This window comes from Mastigoproctus giganteus, chromosome 10 (genome assembly GCF_048544385.1).
Source record: "Mastigoproctus giganteus isolate SK-2022 chromosome 10, ASM4854438v1, whole genome shotgun sequence".
Lineage (NCBI taxonomy): Eukaryota > Metazoa > Arthropoda > Arachnida > Uropygi > Thelyphonidae > Mastigoproctus > Mastigoproctus giganteus.
In genome coordinates, this window is record NC_143584.1 from 124,287,523 (window position 1) to 124,306,520 (window position 18,998).

Sequence of the window (18,998 nt, forward strand, 5' to 3'; positions counted from 1 at the left end):
TAAAGGACATTCTTATCAAAACTAAAGAACTAAAATGGTCTTGGGCAGGACACATAGCTCGAAGACATGATGACAGATGGACTAAGAAAATAATACCCAAGAGGAGCTAAACGAAAACCTGGAAGACAAAGGCGGAGATGGATAGATGAAATTCATGAGTTTTTGGGTAGTAAATGGATGGCCATTGCACAAAACAGAAGGAACTGGAAAGTTCCTGGAGAGGCCTTCATCCTGCAGTGGATTGAAAATGGCTGATGATGACATTTGGGGAACAGAAATACTGGAATCATGTATGAGTTATGGGGAGAGGAGTTAAAAGTGGCTCAAAAGTGGATGATTAAAAAAAAAAAAAAAAAACCCTGTAGAGGGATCAAAGAAGGACGAACAAATTAGTAATGAGTGCAAATCGATGCACTTATGAAGAACTGCTTAGAATGGCGTACTGCAAATAGTTATGAATATTTTGTTTTATTGTATTATTATTATTTGGGTAATGTAAAAAAGTGTCTGCTTCCTTGTTTTCGTTTTATTATTATGATTAATAATATATTCATTTCTATTTGTTTTGTTTTATTATTATTATCTGGATGATGAGTAAAAAGTTCGAATCATTTCGCCTTGCTAATACTAATACCATACAATAAATTCATTGTATATTCATCAAAAACATTTCCCGGGTGGGATGGAGGAAATGTCTGTTACTATCGAATAACCGCTGTTTTATAAGTGCAAACAGTAATATTTTGCATAGACAAAGAATTTTCGAAACAGGCTTTATGCATTAAAGAAATTTCGTTGGGTTGGTAGCTGGTGCCATCTATCGGAACTGGTTTCATATAAAGAATCGATCTGATAAACAAGGTATCCCAGTTGAAATTTCCTACTTTTTGAAATATATTTTATAATACAAAATAAAATGCATGGTACGCTAATATAAAGAGCGTTTTATTATACACAAAGATTTTTAATACATATATTATAATTATAATAAATGCTGAACATGCCCCTCATTCACAGCACTATTAAAACTGTCAACTTTGGCTATGCACAAATATTTGTTGGCTACGAATTTTTGATACTTCTTTTTTATAATATAAAATCCACATATATTCAAGAGATTTTGCTTCCCATATCTCGGATATTGTGATAATGGATGCGGATTGTGATAATATTGTGATAATGGATGCGGAGTTAAAATTGAAAATTATTAGAGGAACAACGAAAGATTGAAGATGGAACCACAGAGAGAATAAGAACAAGGAAGGATGTTTCAGAGAAATAAGAGAAACACTAATATTGGAAAGGGATGATCGGATGGATAATCAAAGTATAAATGGATAAGTTTAAGAAACAATATAAAGAAAATAGCTGAAGCTGAAATAGGATATAGTCAGGGGGTAAGACCCAAGAAACTATGAGTGACAGAGGATATGATAAAAAATGGAGAAAGAAGAATATGGAAAATACTAATACTGATAATGGATGGGCTTGGACGAGTAACAGATAGAGCGAGAAAGAAATAATGCGATGGATTTTTGTAGGGAACTAGAAAGGTATGCGATTAATATATGAGAGAATAAGGAATGCAACCATGCAGAAAAAGGAAAAGTCAGGGTGTTGTAGAGGGAAGGAATAGAAAGGTACTAAGATGATACAGGAAATAAGGGAGAGATGGGTGAAATATAAATATAAGGAGTTATATGGGTCCAACGAGCGGCAGGAAGATGATTTTGATAATAATAATTATTAGTAGTACTTTTTGTTTATTGCCCTTTTCATGAACCACACTTGGATAGCGGTGATAGCTGGGGCGGGTAATATTTCCATACTAAGGTATAAAGTAGGGTCATGTGTCCTAGGTTACATGAAGCAGCATGTGTTAAATGTTTTTATATTAACATAGTTCTGATTTTCAGAAGTTAACAAACTAAAAAATGCAGTTTCATATCTAATTTTGTCTAATATGTATAATATTTACAATTATTTATTTAACCAAAATTATTTACAAATATAATTGTTTGTTTACCTGAATTGTTTCCAATTGCAGTTGAAAAATTTAGCTCTTGGAAACGATTGTTCTGGCTATGATGGGTAATATTGCTATGCTCACTGCTGCACAGTCAGATGGAAACACGCAATAAAGGATTTGTATTTTTAAGAAACTATTGGTATCTTTTCATTCTACTAGTATCTTTGAAATCATAACGATAAGCTTATGTATGTTTTCATTAGTTTCTGGTTTCTGTATGTATTTTGTTTACAGAATTTATCAAGCTAGATCAAATCTATCGTGTTTCCAGTAAACATGCATTTCACGCCTATAAGGTTATTAAAACACTTTCAAAGTGGAAGCTTGGGATCAATTTGGCTTCTCTCAGCAACTCTTGGTGTTTTAATTAGGGCTGTGTTATCAGGGACGTTGAAGCGTCCTGTGTTGAGTCTGGCCAGTGCAAGTAAGTTAGTTGAAACCTGTTATTTCCATGGGGTGACTTCATGATTGATATAGATTTGGGCTCTAGACATGGTGTATCGGTTGCCAGTTTGCTGGTTCATTCATTTCAGGATTCAGTATTAAAGGCTTAGGAATTTGTTGAAATATGTTTTAAGGGCAGAAGATAATGTATTTGCGGTATGGAGGTGTGGGATAGAGAACATCGGAGGACGTATTTCTTAACCAATTCAGCATAATTTATCCCCATTACTGTATATGTTTTATTTATTTTGATTATAAACAAAGGAAACTTGTCTGGTCCCACAACTGGTTTGGGTGTTAATTTTTTGATGAATTCGATCAGATTTCTGCGATAATGCTTGTGATTAGAATTGGGATTTGCACGGAGGACTGAAAGTTGGAGCACAGAATCATTTTTGCATTTGGTCAGGCCTATTTAAAAGTAAGTTCAGTCCATTCTTTAATTGTTTCTTCATTCATTATTTCTTTTATATCTTTACAAAAGCAAAACCACTTCCCTTTAGCCATTTCAGTAATTATATCTTTAAGTAAATTTCACATCAGTGCACTATGATCGCTCACTGACATCTAGTGGTTCCATTATCTGGAGATCCTTAATGCATGAAGATTCACTGCTGATAATCAGATCAGCTTTCTCTTGTTACTTCTCTAGCATGCTCGCATTGAAAATAGCCATTCAGTATAACCAGAAATGCTCTGCTGCTGTGTGCAACTAATCCACAATTTTCAGTCAATATCTGGAAAGTTAAAATTCATTTTACAAGATATTCTGATTTACTGGCTCACTTGTTGTTCTAGTTGTTCCTTATAGTTATCTTCTAGTTGTCTAATTATGCCTTATGGTTATCTTATAGTTGTCTAATTGTTCCTTATAGTTATCTTCTAGTTGTCTAATTGTTCCTTATACCCATCGCAGTCATTTGGTCTACAACATACTCCTCTCAAATTTGTTTTCCCAGTTCTTATGTCACACCAAACTCTACATCACTTCACCCAATTGACGTGGCAACCTACACCAACTGGTTACACTGCCTTCGATCCATTGTGCTTCTTAACTAAGAGCATAACTCCTCCTTCCCTCCAATCTTGCCCTACTTGTACGCAGTGTACTCCCCTTTGGGGAGTACAATGCGTACATTCTGCATCTGCTGTTGTGAATTGCACCATGTTTCTAATATTTCTATAATGTCTGTGGTTGATGACTTAACTAGTATTTCAATTTCGACCGAGTTATTTACTATGCTGCTAGCAGTTAGTCTACAATCAAATATGTGTGCCTGTTTTTCCTCATAGTAACTCTAACACAGACATATTTTGTTGTCCCATGAGGATCCCAGCAGGCCTTGTTATTCACCAAACCTTCCTTTCCAGTGTGTTGCATTCTCCAATGGCAGCAGTGCAAGAATCGATGTCGCTTCTGCTTGTGGCTGCCGTTAATATTGCAAATATTTTCACACTGAGTTCTACCCCCGTGGCTTTTCTCAACATCACTTGAATATAATGAAGTTATATACATATTTTATCAGCGTGACCCACATTTGTAGATAGACGAAATCACACTTGTAGATAGACGAAATCTGTATATCAATGATATACAGGAATTTTTCTAGCAGGGATAAGGAGGTGGTCAGGTCAAACCTTGAGTACTGTATACAGGTCTGGAGGCCTCATTTTAAGAAGGATGTAGAGCTGTTGGAACGAGTACAGAGAAGGGTAACAATATTAGTGAATGGAACGAAAGGTTGCTCTTACGAAGAAAGGTTTAAGTTTTGCAGATTACAGTGTCTCGAGACTAGGCACATCCTGCGAGGTGATCTGATTGATAAAGCCTTGAATGGTTTGAGTTCTTGAGTGTATAAGCCTTGAATGGTTTGAGCATGCTCAATGCTGATGGGATTCTTCCTCTTGCTCAGAATAATCGCCTGAGAGGGCATAAATTCAAATTGAGGAAAGACAGTTGTAGGATAGATGCGCGGAAGTTTGCCTTTAGCCAGCGGGTAGTTGATTGGTGGAACAGACTTCCATCTTTTGTTGCGGAAGTTGATAGCCTAAATAAATTTAAGGCTCAGCTGGACAGGTATTTGGAACGAACGGTGAAATGGGAGCGGTTTTTTTTTTTGGCTGATGTTGCATAAGCTTGCTTTCTTGCATCCTGTGCCTCTACTAATGCTAATATATAGGTCAGAGTAATTTGCACACATCTCAAGAATTCTTCTTCGTTGCCGCAACAGCCAATATTGGCAAGATATCCCAAGCGTAGCCATTTTTCAGATGAACGGTAAGCTCATGCTAGGAAAAGAAGTTTCAATAACTTCAAGGGGTGTCAAGGTAGCAAACTATAGAGGATCTTCAATAATGTCAGGAGTATTGTGAATGAGTGCCCTGTCATGTAGCACAGAGCATATAAGCACGGTCCACGCCACATGGGAAAAACCTGGATTCTCATCCCGTCAATGACGCGAGGAATTTTTATGAGCATTTTTCACAACCTCAACAGGCGAGGGTTGCCTGGTTCTTTATCCCGAAACTTCGTCCAACAAACAGGCAAATCGACTACAGAACACACAAAATTAGCAGACATATATGCGGCGCAATATGTTCGAAGTCGCTGATGCTCCTAAAACCTTACAAGAACAACAGCAACAACCACCACCACAATAGCTAAACAAAAACAAACTATTATTTTTAAGCCACTCAAATAATTAAATTCATCTGCCGTGCTGTGTGTCTTATGTCTGTTAACTGCTTGTGTTGTATGGTCGATTTGTCTGTTTTGATGGACGAAAAACCCCATTTTCTAGGTGATAAACCTTGCTGTCTACGCCTGAGACCGACTAACTCAGCCGTGGAGTGAAAAAATCCCATTAAAGTTCCTCACGTCGTCGACGGGATTCGAACCCATGGTCTTTTCCCCCCGGTGTGGGGAGGACGGTGACGATACCACTGTGCTACACTCGCAGCAGACCGCCACAATAGCAATAAAATGAGTGAACCGAACTCCTGTTTAGAACAATTAACGCTGCCATAATAGGGTGGGGTATGTCCTGTTTCTTATTAAAAGCCGTTCAAGCACGTAAAGAGTTTCACAGATTCAGAAGTTATGCATGTCAGCATTGAATCTGTGTGGGTGAGTTATTTAGAAGCAAAGGTATAAGAGAGTGGGTGTAATCTAGAGACCAAAAGATTCTGTTTGGACTTTCTACATGCAGACGTAATAAGCGAGCAAGTGTGAATGTCTGATTATGGGTGATTTCAATTTGCCTCTAATTGACTAGAGTATAGTGGGAAACTCACCTTGGGAAACAAAATTTTGAAATAAATTAAATGATTACTGTTTGTACCTGAATGTAAAAGAAAATTCGAGGGGTAAGGATATTCTAGACCTCACCATTACTCGCGATTCAGATTACATTATAGGGCTCACAGTACAAAAATCATTAGCAGAAAGTGATCACGCAGTAGCTATATGAAGTTAAAGGCATGGGTTTTAATTTCAGAAAAGGGAATTATGACAGTTTAAGACGCTACATGGCATCAATCAACTGGGCAGATTGCAGAGGGCCGGTGAATACATTAGATTTATGGAATAGCTTTAAAGGAATATTTTTATGAAATACCTTTAAACTCATATATACCAGTAAGAAAATACAGCACGAGTAGGATACCGGGATGGGTGAATACAGAGTTGGTCAGTCTAATAGAACAGAAAAAGATGGTTTGGGAAAGTTAACAGAGCGATAAAAAGTACTGATACCTATAACAGCTACAAGTTGATCTGTAATAGTAACATAGAAAAGGCTAAGGCAGCAAAGGCTGTTTTATATAAAAGGACAAGGAGTTTTAAATGTATGTGAATACAAAGAAGAAAACGAATCAGATATCCTTGTGTATTAGATGGGGAAAATTTTAGATAACCAGCTGATGTTTCAGATGGATGGGATAGGTATTTCTCATCGGTTGACTGGGAAAATCCTTAGATAGATCGCTGAATGGCTGCAGGGCAGAAGACAGAGGATTGTGAATTAATGGTTATTCTTCAGATTGGTGTAACGTGAAGTGGGGATGCTCCAAGGATTGGCTCTTGGACTACTGTTGTTTCTTATTTTCATAAACGATATCGACGAGAGGATAGAGGGCGTAATATAAAATTTTCAGGGCGATGTAAAGAATGCGAGGTGGTTAATAATCAGTACCAAGCAGTGCACCTTCAAAATGACTTGAACAGGCTTCAAGGATGGTCAGAAAAGTGGCATCTATATTTTATTGCGGAAAAATGCAAGTTCTTACACTTGGGGAAATGGCAACTTCAAAATAACTTATACACTTTGTGGGGTTGAATTAAAAACAGAGGAAGAAAGAAATTTAGGAATTATGATAAGGACGGATATGAAGCTCTTTGGGCATTGGAGGCAGGCGGCCAGGAACGCCCATATAATTTATTTACGAATAGCCTGTAGAGACAGAGGTCATAATTCCTCTCTGTAAGGCAATTTCAAGACCGTACTTTAAGAATTTGTGTCCAGGTAATGGTGACCTCACCTAAAAATACAGACATTGACTTAAATAAATAAATTTTCTGTTTATACTCCGGCACGACAACCAAGTCAGTAGAGTTTACAATAAATCGTCAATACGAATATTTATCGTATTTAGTAGTCACGGGCTTGAACCCCAGTCCACTCAAGGAACGCGTGCTATGTACTCTCGCTCCTGACCACTGGGCTACGTCAGCTTCTTGAGTCCAAAGACGGGCAACCAGCATGGTCAGTTCTACAAAAGGGTAACTGTACGAGGAAAGACTTCGATTGTGTAGGATACGGGGCTTGGCAACCAGTAGCCTCAAAGGAGACATGATCGAGGTCTCTGCGTCTCTCAGAGGGGGACAATAAAATGAATGAAGGCGAAATCTTCGGTGCTATAAATTATTCCAGAACTAGGGGCCATAAATTCAAATTACAGGAAAGAGGATTAGCTGATAGCTTAGAGAAATTCAAAAGTTAATTGAATAGTTACCTGCGTTTGTCGTTATAGGGTTTTAGGCTCATCAGCAATCTAGGCCATATTGCTCCCTATATAATATATCTGTAGATTTGCTGTTTATGGCGTGTGACGAAAAACCGGAGTTTCCGTGAACAAACAAGACACTACCCTCTCCTGAGATCAGCTAACTCAGCCACGTTGTAAAAAAGCCTAAAAATTCCTCGCGTCATTGACGTGATTCGAACTCGGGTCTTTTGCAGCTGGCATTGGGGGGGGGGATATTGATTATACTAACAGTATAATCAAAAACCTGGCAAAACCATTATACTGTTACGGAGGATCAGCGGGTTGTTAATCACTGGAATAAGTTGCTTCCACTAATAATTGTAATAGTAATTCATTTCCATCCTTGTTCAGATGAACCTGTATTACTTCTTTTAATTATGTATCCATAATTTTCCCAGGCACAGATATCAAACTTCCAAGCATATGGTTACTCATTTTACCTTTCGAGGATATAGGAGAGACGTTTATATATCTCTCATCTATAAGGATGTTGCCGGAATCCACTTATGTTCTCAGTGTTGTAATTGGCTAAATTCCACCAGTCCACTTTTAACTGTGATATTTTCTTTTCCAGAAATTATTAGAAGGGAAATTACCCCTTTCTAGTTATTTCAGTTATGATAAGATCATTAAATTTCCTGGTTGTATTAGCTAGGCTGTTGGTATTCTCAACTCTAAAGACATCGTATGCTAATATAGTTGTATGTGCAAAGTATTAATTCAACTTATCAGCAACCTGTTCAGGATCATTAATGCCTTTACCGTTTATATCAAGTGAGCCAATATCGTTGATTCATTTCCTTATTGTTTTCACATAAGCAAAGAATTTTTTGCTACTGCTCCTTGCACTCTGAGCTAATGACTTCCCATAATTTACTTTAGCCTGCCTAAGCCTTTCCCTTCTCTAAGTAAATATATTACAGACTAATTTACACTTATTGAGGGATTCAGGATTCTATGATAATTTAAAGTAGAAAAGTGGTAGAAAAGAAAGATACATCCCATGTATCTTTCTTTTCTACCACTGAAGTCATCCCTTCTTTTGACATCCAACATGGTCTATACCAGTATCATGAAAATTTTTAACGACTCTGTACATTATGAAACCAGTCTTTTAATTACATTTCGATTTGGACTGGTGCCGGTAATAGAGTTGTTAATTTTTGTTTTGTTCTCTGGTTATGGAACAGATCCCGAAAGTTTAATAATATTAACTAACACGTATTATTACTATTTTCGATATATATATATATATATTTTTTTTTTTTTTTGTAAGACAGATTTTTGCACTTGGTTTCACTTTCATTAACACTTTATTTGTGCTCTTCATTATTATTATTATTCAAAGACTTTTTAATTAAATGATTTTGGTAATTTTTTTAGTTTCTTTTGGTCATTGAAAAATGTCTGTTGGGATTATCGCAAACAGCTAATCTTCCCTCTAAAAGAATTATTTTTTACCGCGCCATCAGTAATACTAATCTAGCCCTTACAGCTGAATTAAAGGATGTAGAATATCCTGGATATCATTACATAAGTATATTTTTTATAGTATCTGTGAGCCGTATACTTCATTCATGAAACGTACAATAACCCGATTTCAAAAGAAACATTGGGCTTCCCAACAGTAATCGAAGGCTGGTCTCGTCGAAACTTCCTCATCGAAACATCCGGATTCAGAAAGTTTGAAGTATACAGGTTAATAGGTTAACTGATGTTCGTTAAAAATAAAACAAAATATTAAATTTTGTTTTAACATAAATTTTCTGTTTATGCTCTGACTGTGTGGTCGTCGGATGAGTTTACAAGATAAAATGAATACAAGAAACAGCAGCCTATTTAGTAGTAATGCATGTTTGTACCATGGTAATTAAGCACATGTACTTAAGTACCCTTACTACGACTCTGGTACGGCGGCCAATTTGGTGTGTGTGTGTTTTCTGGGAAAAAGAGAAACTTTCTGGGTATAATTGTAAGCAATATTTGACTAATTTTTCCGATTTCAAGGGTTGTAACTTCTTCCGTAGTGTGAACTGTCGGAAATTTGGAAATACAGCAAAGATTTTATCTGGCTAAAATGGCATTAATTTTACTATCAGGCTTTTTACGCACTGTTTTATTTGAACAAAAAGATTTTACAATTTTATTATATCTTCATACTTATAACTTAAATGAGTACAGTAAAAATATTTCTTGTGAGGTGGGGGAAAGAAATTTCGATTGCGAATTTTAGGTTATAGGAAACACAACGTTAGTTATGCGAGAATTCTATTGAACTATTAATTGAACTATTAATGTGTCAACAGCTTTCCACAAGGTGGCTCTTTTAATAATTTTGTCATCTGTTAACGATGCTTGAATTAATAATGAAGGATATCATGTAAATAAACGAATAATCATTTATTGCCGATATACATAAACTCATCATTCATCACCTTGTAGTTAGGGCTGGAATGAACAAAAATTTAATTATTTAATAGAGAATACTGTACGGGTCTTATTTGTATTTCGTAGTACTAATGTAGTGACGAGCACACTGTAAACCAGTGTAGAGTACAGGAACTGCCCGACTTACGTAAGAGTTGCCTTCCGTGGAGCGCTACATAAGTCGGGGAATTTCCCCATGCTTCTGTAACACTCGCAACTGTGCTCGCTGAATTGATTGAATCAAAAAAGAAAATGTTGGACGAACATGTAAATAGAATTATTTATTGTATTTATTCAAAATTTTTTTATCTCATGCTCAGGAAAAATTACAAATGCGTTCAATTTAAAAAAATTCAAAATTATAAAATTACAAAAAAGAGGAGACAGGCATAACGTCAGTAAGCTTTTCCTCTCGAGCATAATATAATATAAATATTTTCTGTTTATACTCCGGGACGACCAAACGGTCAGAGGAGTTCACAAGATAGACCCAATACAAGAAACAGCACCGTATTTAACAGTCACAGGGTTTAACCCCAGTCACTCAAGGCACGTGTACTTAGGCACCCGCGCGATTGACCACTCGGCTACAGCGGCCGTCTTCGTTGCCAGAATCGACGTCTTCAGCTGATAAGTACGCCGCTGCGGAGGTTGAGGGCTGTGGAGATTTAGAAGCCGCTCAACTTTATGAAAGAACATATTAATGCATGACTGGACGGTGATTTCTTTTTTTATCGTACATTTCTTTGTAGCAAGCAAACATATCATTCACCCCTCTGTTAACTTTTAAGAATCGTTCGCTGTCAGGATCCATCTTCTCAAACCTCGCCATTGCCGATGTAATTTCACGAAATGCCATTGCCATCTCTCTGGTGATGAAGCGTCTCGGCTCCTCATTTGGTTCATCTTGAGTTTCGTCAGCATTTTCTTATTTCACTATCGCTGCCTGCAAGTCAGTAAGTTCTTCATTAAATAATTTCTTCTCTTCATATGATTCCTCTTTTTCAAATCCTTCGAAGCCTTTTACGTGCCGTGGGCATATTTTCTTTCATGCGCCATTTAAACAACTTTTAGTAATTTTCGCCCCGGCCTTATTAATGTTTAAGATGGCGTGGTAAATATTGTAAGATTTCAAAAAGTCTCTTAACGTAAAATTTTTCTCACCGGCTACTACAGACAGTGCCTGAGCAAATGTTGTGCGTAAATAGTATGCTTTTAAATTCGAAATAACACCATGATCCATAGGTTGGATGAGTGAAGTCGTGTTTGGCGGAAGAAATATGACTCTCACGTTCGAATTGAAATCATCTAGATGCGTAGGATGTCCAGGAGCATTATCTAATAGAATGATCACTGTCAAGCTGAGCTTCTTCAGAGAGACCTAGATAGACTTCAGGAATGGTCAGAAAAATGGCAGCTGTGCTTTAATCCAACAAAGTGTAAGGTATTACACCTGGGAAACAGTAATCCCAAAAAAACTTATTCACTTGGTGGAGTTCAACTAAAGCCAGTACTGGAGGAAAGGGACTTGGGTGTTACGATACGGTCAGACATGAAATTCTCTGAGCATTGTAAACAGGTTGCAAGGAAGGCCCATGGTGTCCTATCGATGATCTATCGAACTTTTGCAAGTAGAGATAGGGACGTGATAATCCCATTATATAAGGCTTATGTTAGACCACACTTGGAATACTGTGTTCAAGTATGGAGACCGCACCTAAAGAAAGACATCGAGCTTCTTGAAAGGGTGCAAAGAAGGGTAACTCGCCTGGTGAGATCGGCAAAAGGGCGTCCTTATGAAGAAAGACTTCGAATATGTGGGTTGCAGAGTTTGGAAACTAGACACCTTAGAGGAGATTTGATTGAGGTGTTTAAGGCTCTGAGAGGCATCAGTAAAATGAATGAGGACAAAATTTTCAAGATTATAAATGATGCTAGAACTAGGGGACATAAATTCAAGTTACGGGGGGAAATGTTTAGATTGGATTGCAGGAAGTTCTATTTTAGCCAGCGAGTTATAAATTACTGGAATAAGTTGCCTTCATGGGTGGTAGAGGCCGACAGTTTGGGGAAATTCAAAGGGCATCTGGATAGTACTTTCGGGTAAGGGAAGCACATAGGATGATAGGTTTAATTTCCTTTTTATTTATTTTTTATTTTATTTTTTTTTTATTTATTAATTATTATTATTTAGTTATTTATTTATTATTTTTTTTTTTTTGTTTTTATCATTGTTTTGTTCGGATTTTTTTTTTTTTTTTGGCTGGTGCAGCATAAGCCATAGGCTTTCTTGCACCATGCGGCCGTTACTAATACTAATACTAAGAAGCAAAATCTTGAAAGGAACGTCGTTGTTTTACAATATATTTCAACCTCTGGAATGAAACAGCATTTAAACCAATCCACAAAGAGAGATATTGTTATCCCTGCTCTCTGTTTCGATCGGAAATGCACGGGTAGGGTGGCTTTATTGATACCAGTAAATGCATGAGGAATTCCAGAATGACACACTCAAAATTCAAACCACAAGCAGTGGTTTGAATGTGTAATCTCCCGCTGCATTAGTCCCAAGCAAGAGCGTGGCCCTATCTTTTGACGCCTTGAAACCTGGCATTGTATTTTCCTCTTTGGCAATGTATGTTCGATCTGGCATTTTTTTCCAATACAGAGCAGTTTCGCCAACGTTAAAAATTTGCTGCGTTGAATAGCCGCCTTCATCAATAATTTTTTTCCAACACATCACAAAATTTCTCTGCAGCTGCAGGATCGGCACTGGCGACTTCACCGCATACGTTAACGTTGTGGAAACCAGCGCGATGCTTGAACCTATTAACCCACCCATTGTTTGCCACGAACTTAGATTGGGGTTCGCCGTACTTATCCTTAATATCTTTATAAATACTTGTTGCTTCTGCTTGAATGATCATTAGCCTAAGGGGGAATCTGATTCTGAATTTGATTTTCGATCCATATTATTAACAGCTGTTCTATCTTCGATATATAGCACCTGAACGCTGTTTTGTGATCACTGTTGGTCTTAAATGCGTTGGTCTTTTAACATGTTCTTTTATACGCGCACTGTTCCTCAACAAGATTGGTGAGGGGAATGAAGGGATCCTCTTACCAAGAGAGGCTTAAGTTCTGCAAATTGCACTGGCTGGAGACTAGGCACCTGCGCGGTGATCTGATTGAGGTGTATAAGGCCTTGAATGGGTTGAGCACCCTGAATTTTGATGGGATCCTTCCACTTGTTCAGATTACGAACCTAAGGGGGCATAAATTCAAATTAAGAAAAGACAGATGTAGAATAGATGTGCGGAAATTTGCCTTTAGCCAGCGGGTGGTTAATTGCTGGAACAAACTTCCATCTGTTGTGGAAGTTGATAGGTTGAATAAATTTAAGGAGGAACTGGACAGGCATTTGGAGGGAATGGTGTGTGATTTTTTTTTTTTTTTTTTTGGCTGATGCTGCATAAGCTCATACACTTGCTTTCTTGCATCACTACTACTACTACATACTACTATATAGTATTCAATGTTGAAGCAGCGAGACCTAATTCCCTTGCAATAGATGACAAACTTTGTCCTACTTCGTACTTCTAAATAATTTTCATCTTCATTTCTAAATCAATTTGTTTCGTTTCCTGCACTATCACCACTTGCAGTTTCCGTTGGTCGCTTTTCCTTTATCATTGTAATACGTAAATAGGAATGAAGAGAAGTTTCTGAAATTTTGTTTTTTTATATGATTGAAGATTTCAGTGAAGGGGAACACATTTCACCATAATAGCGTAAAAACCGACACAATTGCAATTATCGGTATTATCACAAATGCAATAAGATCGAGTTTATTACCAGTTTATAATGAGATGCACGAACCGAAAAACCCAATAAACCGGAAAGTACAAATTGTTTTATGGTCGTGACCTCCAGAAACGTGCTTTAGAAAAATATCACAAAGGCGTTCAAAATTGATTCTTATAACGGGAACATATGATAACGATGAAAGGGTAGTGCAATTTCCATTATAAATATGACCTTTTAGAGAGGTAAATAGCTTAATAATATAGCGAAATTTTCAACTTCGAAGGACTTGGAACGAATTGCAAAAAAAAAAAAAAAAAAAACCCCACAATGTGTTATTGGGTTTACATTACGATATTTTCACGATACCTCCGTTTATTCCGATGGAATGCAAAATACGCTTCCACGATTTTAAGTTTGCATGGGCCGGGAAAAACTTACGTAAAGTCGATTTCCGTAAGTCGAGTATTACGTAAGTCGGGCAATTCCTGTACTGTATATTATAAGTATGCTTAACATCCATATAATATAGGACAAGAGTCATTTAGTTATCATTATTTACAAAAATATCTAGGTAGTAAATATATATACTCACTGTCGGAAAAATTTCGCCATACCTAAAGAGTTAACGGAACTGCCTGAAAATCCACATTTCTGTTCATCGTGACAATGCTAATAGTTTTTAAAAGTGTGGCAGCGAAGTTGTTACCAAATAGCGTGCTTTATTTATAACTATTTTAAGGTTATGTATTTCCTCCAAGCAATCTCTGCCTTCTTCTGCAACTCAATCGAAAATATCCGAAGGTTTTCGCATATCAGTAGCAACCCGTTTCGTTAACGCTACCGAGCATTGGCATACCCAGAAACCGTTTGAGGGATCGATGTGGTACGTTTAAAAAAAAAAAAAGAAAGAAGAAAAAAAAAAGTGTATATATACACTGGTGTTCAAAGAAAGTATATCAGCCCTAAATTGTAATTGTCGTCCGAATAACGTAAGTATATGCAGTATTTCTTACAGATTGCATCAGATAAGAGAGAGAGAGAGAGAGAGAGAGAGAGAGAGAGAGAGAGAGAGAGAGAGAGAATCTTTATTGCAACTAAATCAATACAATGTACATCGATGTAAGTGAAGTTGCAACTGTCCCGTCACGGCCAAAGACCGTGACGGGACAGTTGCAGACATATCAGAATAGATAACATATCAGATGACATATCAGAATAGATAATTAATTATGTGTACACTAAAATTAAAAATGTAAACATGTTATTACACTTCCTCACATTACGCATTAACCATATTTACAAGCTACATCATACAGATCTACATCATATTTACAATCAAAATATATAATACAGTATACATGAATGGCATTTCTCTGTCAAACGAATTTTGTCATGGCACAGGAGAGCTTGGCAAGTGGTGTGGAGGGCGCACGAACTTGTTCTTATTCGATTCTGGGATTGGAACGAGCTGCTAGCATTTCTTACCTGTAGGTTTTATTGCTGCAAAACCTGTGCAAGTCAGCGTCGATGAGACGTACTTCCGGTAACATTTTGTTTGGGAGGAAGCGGTCTGAGATATGAAGCCTCCGATTCCTTGAGCAGAGCATCGGGGTTGACAGAAGTTCTGGCTTGGGTATTCGCCAGTAACACGAATCCCAAATGCAAGGTATTGAGATCTGACCCGTGATAATTTTAAATGTAGCTATCAGTCGTATTTCAATATCAGGCAGTCGATGCATCCCCAGTGAGGTAGCTAAGGCTGTAGTTCTGTCCTGTGGTGGGAGACAAGCTTTCCGATTAGCCCATTTAAGTAGCCAGAATTCTGCAGCGAGTATTGGCTTTTTCGTTGTAGTAGCTGCTGATGCCCACAGCATAGAGGAGTGGAGAATAGATTACTATTCTGATGAATTTCTTAATTATATGAGGCTCCTGAACATAAATTAGTTGTTGTTTAGCTACCCATCAGAGAGAGGCTGCTCTGGACGTGAGCTTGGCTACATGAGCGTAAAACCGAAGTTTTGGGTCAAATACTATTCCCAAATCCGCATGGGTAGGAATGGCAGATATTACAATCCATCAAGTTTTGGGGCTGTTATTGTAGGGGGGTTGGTCTGAGAGGGAACACTTTAGTTTTGTTTTTTGTGGGTCGATTGAGAGTCCATACTGTTTGAGGTAAGAAGCGACGTTGATGAAACTATTATTGATACATGCTATAGCCTCAAGGTGATTGTTGGAAGTAATAGGCGTTAGAATTTTTATATCATCTGCATACGTGATGATTTTCTCATTGCTACGGACAAGAGGCGCAATGCTGGCTGTAAATAATAAGCCAGATAGGACTTCTCCCTGCAGGACACCAGCATAGATTGCCTTCTTGTGCGATTGTCCGTAGGCATCGACTTGTAGTCCCCTATCATAGAGGAGTGATGCTCTGAACTAGAGAATTTTACTTTGGATTAGATAGTGGTCTTCCAGTAAGCGGAGGAGCGCCGACACGTTAATGCCGTCAAAGGCAGCTTCAATATCCAGGTACGTGATTGCGAGTTCCTCTTGCTGTTCAAAGGAGGACAATATATTACGTGGTTGCAAGGAGGTTCGTCACTGTGGATCGGTTTTGGATGGCGTAGTGGACCTGTGGTGGCTTATCTCCAAGGATCTGATTCATTAAGGTGGGCAGCATAATTTTTTCCAGGATTTTCAGGAGCGTTGAGGGGTTAGATATCGGCCGAAAGTGCTTACGTAGAGTGGGGTTTCGAAGTTTTGGATGTGGTCTGAGAAGGTAGCTGTTCCAGACTTTAGGAAAGATTCTCGTGATTAGAATTCCGTTGAAAATGGACCTGAGCGGTTGAAGGATGAACGGACTGAGGCATTTTACCATGAATTGTGGCACTTTGTCGGCCCCCGCGGTTGCTATCGCTGGAAGGGAGTTTATCGCTGCTATCAGCTGGTGTGTAGAGATGGTTATGGAATACAAGATGTCTTGTAATTCATTGTCGGGACATAAAAGAGAGTTTAGTTAACCTGTGGGCGTATTGAACCTGGTAATATGATCTAGCCATTGAGCTGGGTACAGCTGACTAGGAAAGCTAGGTGTTCTGAAGCGGTATGGGATTTTTCCTTTTTGAAGTTGGGCGCCCAGGTGTGCTGTTATTGCTTTTGATTTCTCCCTATTAAATTGCGCTCGTGCTCTAGAATAAGATATCCGGTCAGAAACCTATTGAGTTTTTTTCCAGATCTGGTGTAGCTGCTGTTTTAATATGAAGGCCATGTGTACATTTGGATTCCACCAGGCTTTGGAGTGAGATGAAATCTTATATTCTTTGATGCGGAATATTGTGCAATGGTGTTTACCCAGTTTGTTAATAGTGTTACAGCAAGCCAGACGTCACAAGTTTCAAGGACATGCTAAGGTATAAGGGTGGCAGCTTGCAGACATTTTTGGACTTTAAGGAGCTTGGGCTGACGATGACGGCGGTCTGAACGTTTTTTCGGGCAGGTGGTCCCCGAGTAGGAATAATTAATTTTACGTAGATAGATTGGTGATCCGAATGTAGTGCGTCTCAGAAGATTCTTCAGTCATACATGCTAAGGAGGAAAAAGCAAGTCAAGGTTGTTTTCTCCTCTAGTAGGGCAGTGATCGATTAGGTGTATATTTGCTGACCAGGTCAACAGGGATCTTCTTGTGGGCTGTGAGCTGTGGAGTGAAGTTGAAATCACCGATGACGATATGGTGAGCTGAGGGGGGTTATTTCCCAGTTGGCTGCTTCAGTAATGATATCCATTGTGGGTACCGGTGGGATATACATTACGCAGATATCTATTGTGGATGCGTTTCTGAGCAGTGTGATGGCTACGGCTTCGAAATTTGGTGAATTACTGGAGTTAGTGCTTCTCGGCCTTTTGGCTAAGATCAAAGTGTAGTTAGTGTTGATGCCTGCGCGTGTAGCACAGTGGTATCGTCACCGTCCTCCCTACACCGGGTGGAAAAGGCCCGGGATCGAATCCCGTCGATGACGCGAGGAACTTTAATGGGCTTTTTTCACTCCGTGGCTGGTTAGTTGGCCTCAGGCATAGATAGCAAGGTTTTCCCCCCAAGAAACTGGTGTTTTTCGTCCAGCAAACAGACAAATCGACCATAGAACACACGCAATTAACAGACATAAGACACAGCACGGCAGATGAATTTAATTATTCTGGTGGCCTAAATATAATAGTAGTAGTTAGTTAGTCTTGATCAATTTGAAGCGCGCGTCTCTTGGCATACCTGGTTCCTGAGCAATGGACGCTGTCACCCCCCTCTCGCTAGTGGACGAACCCACCGCTTCGCAGGTATATAGGTACGCTACATCACTGCATTCACGTAGACGGTAATTCGATGTCAGTATGGATAAAGGTGGTGAGTTAACAGACTTTGAAAGAGGGATGATAGTGGGTGCCCGACACATGGGTCACTCTATCGCTGAGGTGATACAGAAATTGTACTATCCCCGTTCGACAGTATCAAGAGTGTAGCGGGAATACCCCATTTCCGGAATAACATGTCATCGTGGACAGCGGTGTGGGCGGAGAAAGGTGGTGGATGAACGGGGCCGTCCACGTCTGTCTCGCAATGTTTCATCCAAATGGAGACCGACAGTGGCACAAATCACCGCCCACTTAAACGATGGAATTACCAGAAATGTCTCCACCAAGACCATCAGGCGATCATTAGCCGCAATAGGTTATGGGAGACGCCGACCCACCAGAGTCCCATTGTTAACACCACGACAGAAGACTCTACGCCTCAACTGAGTGAAAGACCATCGACCCTGGACGTTGGATGATTAGAAACGGGTCTCCTTGTCCAATGAGTCCCGTTTCCAGTTATTTCGAGTGGACGGGAGAGTGAGTACCTGGCGGAAACCGCATAAAACTATGCACCCGTCATATCAACAAAAAATCAAACTGTTATTTTTAGGCCACCCGAAAAATTAAATTCATCGTCCCTGCTGTGTGTCTTATGTCTGTTAATTGCATGTGTTCTATGGCCGATTTGTCTCTTTTGCTGGACGAAAAGTCTGAGTTTCTGGAGGAAAAACTTTGCTATCTATGCCTGAGACCGGCTAACTCAGCCACGGAGTGAAAAAAGTCCATTAAAGTTCCTCGCGTCATCGATGGGATTCGAACCCGGGCCTTTTCTACCCGGCGTGGGGAGGACGGTGACAATACCACTGTACTACCGCGCAGACCTGTCATGTCAACAAGG